Below are 6,920 nucleotides of genomic sequence, written 5' to 3' on the forward strand. Positions count from 1 at the left end.
TGCGTCATGCCTGCCTGGATGCTGTCATGCTCCCACCTTGATGATAATGGACTGAACCTCTGAACCTGTAAGCCAGCCCCAATTAAATGTTGTTTTTTTATAAGACTTGCCTTGGTCATGGTGTCTGTTCACAGCAGTAAAACCCTAACTAATACATACTCTTAGCAGTATTTCTGTCTTTGTAGTGAGGAATGGACAGCATCTTGGTTTCAGGTGAATGGTATTTCCTCATTTCCTAGTTTTAAGTATTAAAATAGCTCAGATAATGATGTCTGGAGTGTTCCAGGTGAAAATACTCCATTGTTATTTTGCTACTTTTAACACTGAACTGGAAAAGGAAGATGAAAATGCATCTGTCACATTAAATGTTACCTGTATAGAAAACTGGAAACTCCTTATTGTACAGATGGCAAATTTAAAATATGTTAAACTTTAGTGAGTAAGAAGAGCTGAAAATAAACTAATATGCTGTCCTTGCTCTTTCATTAAAAATAGAACTTCATATGATTTCAATTCTACTATGGCCAATATTAGCATTCATGTTACAGTGTCACCGGAGCCTATGCAGTAAGAGTTCTGTTAGACGCACGTAGACATGTGGTTTAATTTAGGACTTAATTTCCTTAATTTTATGCCTATTTTTTCCTTTTTAAAAAAATAGATATTTTCTTTATTTACATTTCAGATGTTATCCCCTTTCCTACTCCACCCCTGCCCCCTGGAAAATCCCCTGTTCTCTCTCCCTCCACGCCCCTGCTCCCCAACCCACCTACACCTGCTTCTTGGCCCAGGCATTCCGCTATACTGGGGCATAGAACCTTCACAGGGTCTCACCTTCCATTGATGACTGACTAGGCCATCCTCTGCTACATATGCAGCTAGAGCCACGAGTCCCTCCATGTGTTTTCTTTGATTGGTGGTTTAGTCCCAGAGAGCTCTGGGGTTACTGGTTAGTTCATATTGATGTTCCTCTTAGGGGTCTGCAAACCCCTTCAGCTCCATGGGTACTTTCTTTATCTCTTTCATTGGGGACCCTGTGCTCCATCTAATGGATGACTGTGAGCATCCACTTCTGTATTTGCCAGGCACTGGCAGAGCCTCTCAGGAGACAGCTATTTCAGGCTCCTGTCAGCAAGCTCTTCTTAGCATCTGCAATAGTGTCTGGGTTTAGTGGTTGTTCATGGGATGGATACCCAGGTGGGGCAGTTTCTGGATGGTCTTTCCTTCAGTCTCTGCTCCAACCTTTGTCTCTGTAACTCCAGAATCACAAGATCACATAGAAAGAATTTTATGCCTATTTAATGTTATGATACTAGATTTATCAGTGTGTACATGCACCATAATGTTCCAATGTAATAAAGTGATTTTTTATAATTATCTCTACTTTTGTATAAATAAAACCAAACAAAGTCACAATTTTTTTTTACAGTTCTTCATTGTATGTATAGAAATTTGCCTGAGTTCTAAGGAAGCAGTTTGGGCTTATTACTCATTTGTCTTAAATGTCTTATTTGTTATAACACTTTCATTAGCAATATGTAAGGTGCTATTTTCACACTTGTCATTTCTGATTATAACTTAACATGTCGCTTCTGTGGTAATTTTATTTCAAATTACTTGACTTGTAATATGATTACCATCTTCCATATCCACTGTCCATTTGTAGTCTGTACTGTCCTGCCCATAGGTATACTGGATTTTTTAAACCTAATCAATTTAAGTAACTAATTTTCTTATCTCAAGTTGCTTTTGGTCTTTGATTTTATTGTGTTTGTTTTATTTAGAAGGATTTAATTTTATATAACCTAATTTGGAAGACAGAACCTTATTTCTGAAGCACCTCGTTTCCTTTAAAAATAAACATATCTCCTTCTTCTATTAATATGTTACATTAGGTCAAAATTAAAGAAATCATTCCAGAAGCAAATAACTGCTTACATTTATGTTTTAGATTTGCCAATAGCCATAACGTTGTAAGCTTGATGCAGGCTAAAGTTACAGAAGAGCAGGCCAACTTCCCTCAAATGCTAGAGACCTACAAATTAGAGAGATAATGAACAAGCCGACAAATGTGATTACAAATTCACAAGACCAAATAGCAAAACGCACTTGAAAAATGTAGTCGGTAACACATGTTTGACAGTGCTTCGGGGTAGACTCCTGAATGTCTTCTAACACATTCAGTGAAGGTAGTTTGCTGTAAGTGAGAATGAGGACTCACTCTGGCTGCCAGCTAATGACTTCCTCCTGAGAAATGGGGAGAGACTATTGGACAGTCAAGGAGAATTATAGGGTTTGCCAGCTAGAGGGATGGCACTTTACAGGTTTTACTTAATGGAGAAGTGGTTTCATCTTTTTAGATCAGGGTTCAATTTCACGACTCTCTGCTATTTTAAAAGCCTATGGTGACGACTCGGTGTCACTATAACTGTAAATGAAATATTAATGAATGGAATATGCTGAGTTGTAATGACTAAATCTACCTGTGATTTCACAGAAAATGAACTCAAAAGACAGCATTTGCAACTGCAAAAGCTATAAGGTTATGTATTAAACACCTATTTGGTGTTTCTATTAAATAAAATTGCATCTCTATTTCTACCTTTAGGATATAAAAGTACTTGTATAATATTTAATGTAAGGATGAGTTCATAAATTAAAATAATTTAATATACAATTTTGACCACAATAAACTTTTATAAAAAAGTGAAAAAGTTTCACAGTGGACCCCAGGACAGGCACTGTTTCTTGGGTATTTACAGGATTCTAAAAGCTGAAGTTACAAAGCATTCTGTGAGATGGTATCTCCTTCCAAACTTGTGAAAATGAATGATATTTATAGGAGAAAATTATGACAGAGGCTCTAGAAAAACAGATTAAACAAGTATGGTGCCAGTAGGTTACATATGAGAATTCTGTTCCCATCTGTCCTGTATACTCCATCATACACACATATCTCTAAAATACATTTAATTTTTAATGAAGAGATGGGATGGTTATAAAATAAATTACAAAGTCTATTACACTTTGCAAATTCAACTGTCTCAGATTCTGTTTTCTCTGATAACATGGTTTCTATTTCACTCCTCCTTGCCTCACTCTTCCTTGTGCCACCCCTCCTTAAGTCACCCCTCCTTATATCACTTCTTACTATTTTCCATCTTAGTCACTCTGTCCCCATGCATTCCTTCCCTTTCCCTTCTACTTCAGTTTTTACTTTTTTCAGTAAAAAGCACTGACTAGAAACTTGCTGAGAGTCAAGAGTTCAAAGCTACATATGCAGCTGGAGCCATGAGTCCCAGCATGTGTTTTCTTTGGTTGGTGGGAGGAGAGACCCATGGTCCTGTGAGGGTTCTATGCCCAAGTATAGGGGAATGCCAGGGCCAGGAAGCAGGATTGGGTGGGTTGGTGTTAAGGGGAGTGAGGAGGGGGTATGGGGTTTTTGGAGGGGTAACCAGGAAGGGGGATAACATTTGAAATGTAAATAAAGAAAATATCTAATTAAAACAAAACCAAAAAAAAAGAGTTCAAAGCGATACAAATACAGGTGAATTCAAAACCCCTTCCCTTCACTTATAGGATACCACCATCCAAAGAAAGAGTGTTATACTTGCAGGGATGGTCCCCTCTCACAGGGACTCTGGACAGGTCCTTGCTTTGACTCCTGAACGTGCCCACTAGATGATGGACCATGGTGGTCAGAGCTGTGTTGTGCTAGCAGTTATAGCTCCTGCCACTGTTTCTATCTCTTTCTGTCAAGCCATCTTCACTAGGAAGATTCATAACCTCATTCAAACAAACAAACAAAAAATTCATGGGAAAGAATTTCAGAAATGGAAGAGAATAGTTTCAAATAAATGAGAATTAATCCAAGCATCATTTGCTTTTAAGCAACCCCTGAACATAAAAATATATTCCTTGTGGAGAATGTTGTGACTTGGGATTTTTACTTTAGCACAAGAAGTGTCAATCAGTTAAAACTGCAAACTTTGATTCCACACTTACAATTTTACTGTTTTGACTGTTTTATTCATATGTACAGTGTGTTTTTATCACTCTGTCTCCATCAATCCCCCCTCTAATCCTTCCCCTATTATCTCCAACACTACTCCTTCCCAATTTCATATGTGCTTTTGGCTTTTTTTGTATTTTTTTTGTTTGTTTTTTGTTTTTTTTTTTTTTTTTTTTTTTTACACACAGAATAATCTCAGCTTTGCCAGTATGTGTCAGACCATCAACTGGAGCATGGGTAGCCTCCCTCTCAGGCACATCTTGCTCGAAGAAAACTAACTCTCCTTCTTCTAGCAAAAATCAATTATCAATAACTCTTTAGCTATGGATGGAATCTTGTGGCCACCTCTTCCCTCCTAGCTGGTTTTTTTCTGACTTGATGCTATGCAGTCTTCTTCATGCTGTCAAAACCTTTCCAAATTCATATGTGTAACTTACTGTATCCTGAAATTTTTTTGTAGTTATCTACCTTCTCTGGCTTTTACAATCTTGCCTATCCTTTGTTCTGTGATTATCTCTGAAATTTAGGAGCATCATGTAATGTAGTCCCATCTAGGGCTAAGCATGTCTCTTATTCACTTCAGCTTGACTAGTTGTGGGTTTCTGTATTGTTATATACCTTTAAAAGGTGTTTCTTTGATGAATGTACTTAATACTGTGGTGACTTGGCAAAAAAATAGTGGCTGGTTCTGTAATCTGGTTGATGAAAAAAATGTAGTCTCTCCATCTGATTCCAAATAATAGTGCCAGACATGAGTCTAATCTTTTGGATCAGGCCCTAAAGCCAATAAGAAAATGGATGGTTATACCCATGATTCCCATGTCATTCTTGCCACTGTTATACCACATGGAATATCCTGACAGGCTGGTTGTTGTAGTTTGCAGCTTAGTAAGATCAATGATTAATTTTCCTTTCCAATAATATGCACCTTATCATCTAGCACTATGAAAAATAGCTAGTAGGGATGAGGCTTCAGGACAAGTAAAAGCTTGATTGCTTGATTTCTCCAATTTCAATGACTCAAATATGTTCTGATTATATATATATATATATATATATATATATATATATATATATATATATATATATATATATGGTTTCACCATCAAATTCTGAAGAACAATGCCATGTTTGGGATTTTTGGTACACCACTGAACAATAATTTAAAAAGAATCAAAATATTTTGACTAGGCTTTTTCTTTGATGGTGTATGGTCTCTAAAAGGAGTGTTATCACCACATCCCCATTACAGGATAAATCCTTTTTAATCCTCTTAAAATGTGTGTGTATATGTGTGTATACATTTTAAATAATTTAATATCTATTAAAATGTACATATATATAGCATATATTAAAATGTGTATATCTAAATATACACATTATATATTCATTATATATACACACATATACATAAACATACACATGCTATATATATAAATATATACATATATATTCAGATAGAGTGTGTGTGTGTGTTTGTGTGTGTGTGTTTATAGCAGTAGATTGCCATGTGACTCTCAAAGGTCTTCAGTGTTGGTTATCCCTTCCCAAACTCTTTCCTGTATCCTGACATCTCCTCGTCCACTCAACACCTCCTCATCTATTCTTCCCCATCTCACCATTTGCACCATCTGTCTTCCATTTCCCCTTTGTTGAAAGTTTGTTCCCATGGTTATGTACCGGCCTCCGTATCTCCTTGTCAACTCTAATTAGACACAAATATCCAAATATTGAAAGCCAGCATCTACACCTAACAGAACATTTGTCTTTCTGTGTCTGGGTTACCTCATTCAGAATGATTACTTCCATTTGCCTACAGATTTCAAATTTTCCTATTTCCTTAAGAGCTGAATAGGCTTTCACTGTGTGAACACAGTACAATTGCATTATTCGTTGATCAGTTGATGGACATCTAAGTTTCTCACATGCCCTGGATATTGTGAATAAAACTGCAATGAATTAAGATGAGAAAGTATTTTTAGAGTAAAAGGAAGAGTAATTTGGGCATACTATAAAGAGATATAGCTGAATCATGTGGCAGATCTATTTCCAACTTCTTGAGAAACTTCCACACTTGTTTCCATAGCAGCTGCATCAATTTTTACTACCTTTTTCCTATATCTTTAAATCACTGTCAACAATTGTTTCTCTTTTATTTCACCATTTTTATAATGTTTTACCCTTTGGCACAATTCCTACCAACTCCTCTTTCACTGAAGTTCTGTCTGTCTGCCTCTCTCTCTCTCTCTCTCTCTCTCTCTCTCTCTCTCTCTCTGTCTCTCTCTCTCTCTCTGTCTCTCACTCTGTGTGTGTGTGTGTGTGTGTCTTTCTATGCCATCCTTCCTCTCTTTTTCTCTCTAAGAAGAAATATGAAAATTTAAGCAAAAAAGAAAAAAAATAAGAAAAAATACCAAAACAAAACAAACAGGAAAATGAGAAACAAAATTTCACAAAATTCAACAAACAAACAAACAAACAAGGAATCAATTTTATTTTATGGCCACCTACTTCTTGCCATGGGGACTTCCTTGGAATATGGTTGTTTTACATTATGACAGTTCATTAGAGAAAACTTCTTCCCCCTGCCAGAAGTTTCATGGTTATGGGTGGGTCATTTTGTCCACTTCTACCTTCTCAATTCTAGAATTCTATTTGGTGTGTTCTTGTGTAGCTCTTGTGTATGCTAATAAATCACTGTAAGTTGATATGTGCATCATTCCTGTTGTGTTGAAAATATACTGTTTCCTTTGAGTTACCCACCACCTCATTTATGTCTCTTACCTAAATTCTGCCTCATCTTCCACATAAATGCATGAACTACTAGGGGAAGTGTTTGATGGAGACTTCTCTTTTATTCAATATTACTCTTCATAAAGTATCTGTGTCTTGTTGTCTGTGTTAGCGGTTA

The 6,920-nt window shown here is 36.4% G+C and overlaps 1 pseudogene; it reads right to left on the reverse strand.

Moving 5' to 3' along the window:
- The window catches only part of LOC110287006, a 72,005-nt pseudogene extending 66,106 nt beyond the window's left edge, over positions 1-5,899 (reverse strand).
- Positions 5,900-6,920: the final 1,021 nt, after the last annotated feature.

This window comes from Mus caroli, chromosome 1 (assembly GCF_900094665.2).
Source record: "Mus caroli chromosome 1, CAROLI_EIJ_v1.1, whole genome shotgun sequence".
NCBI lineage: Eukaryota > Metazoa > Chordata > Mammalia > Rodentia > Muridae > Mus > Mus caroli.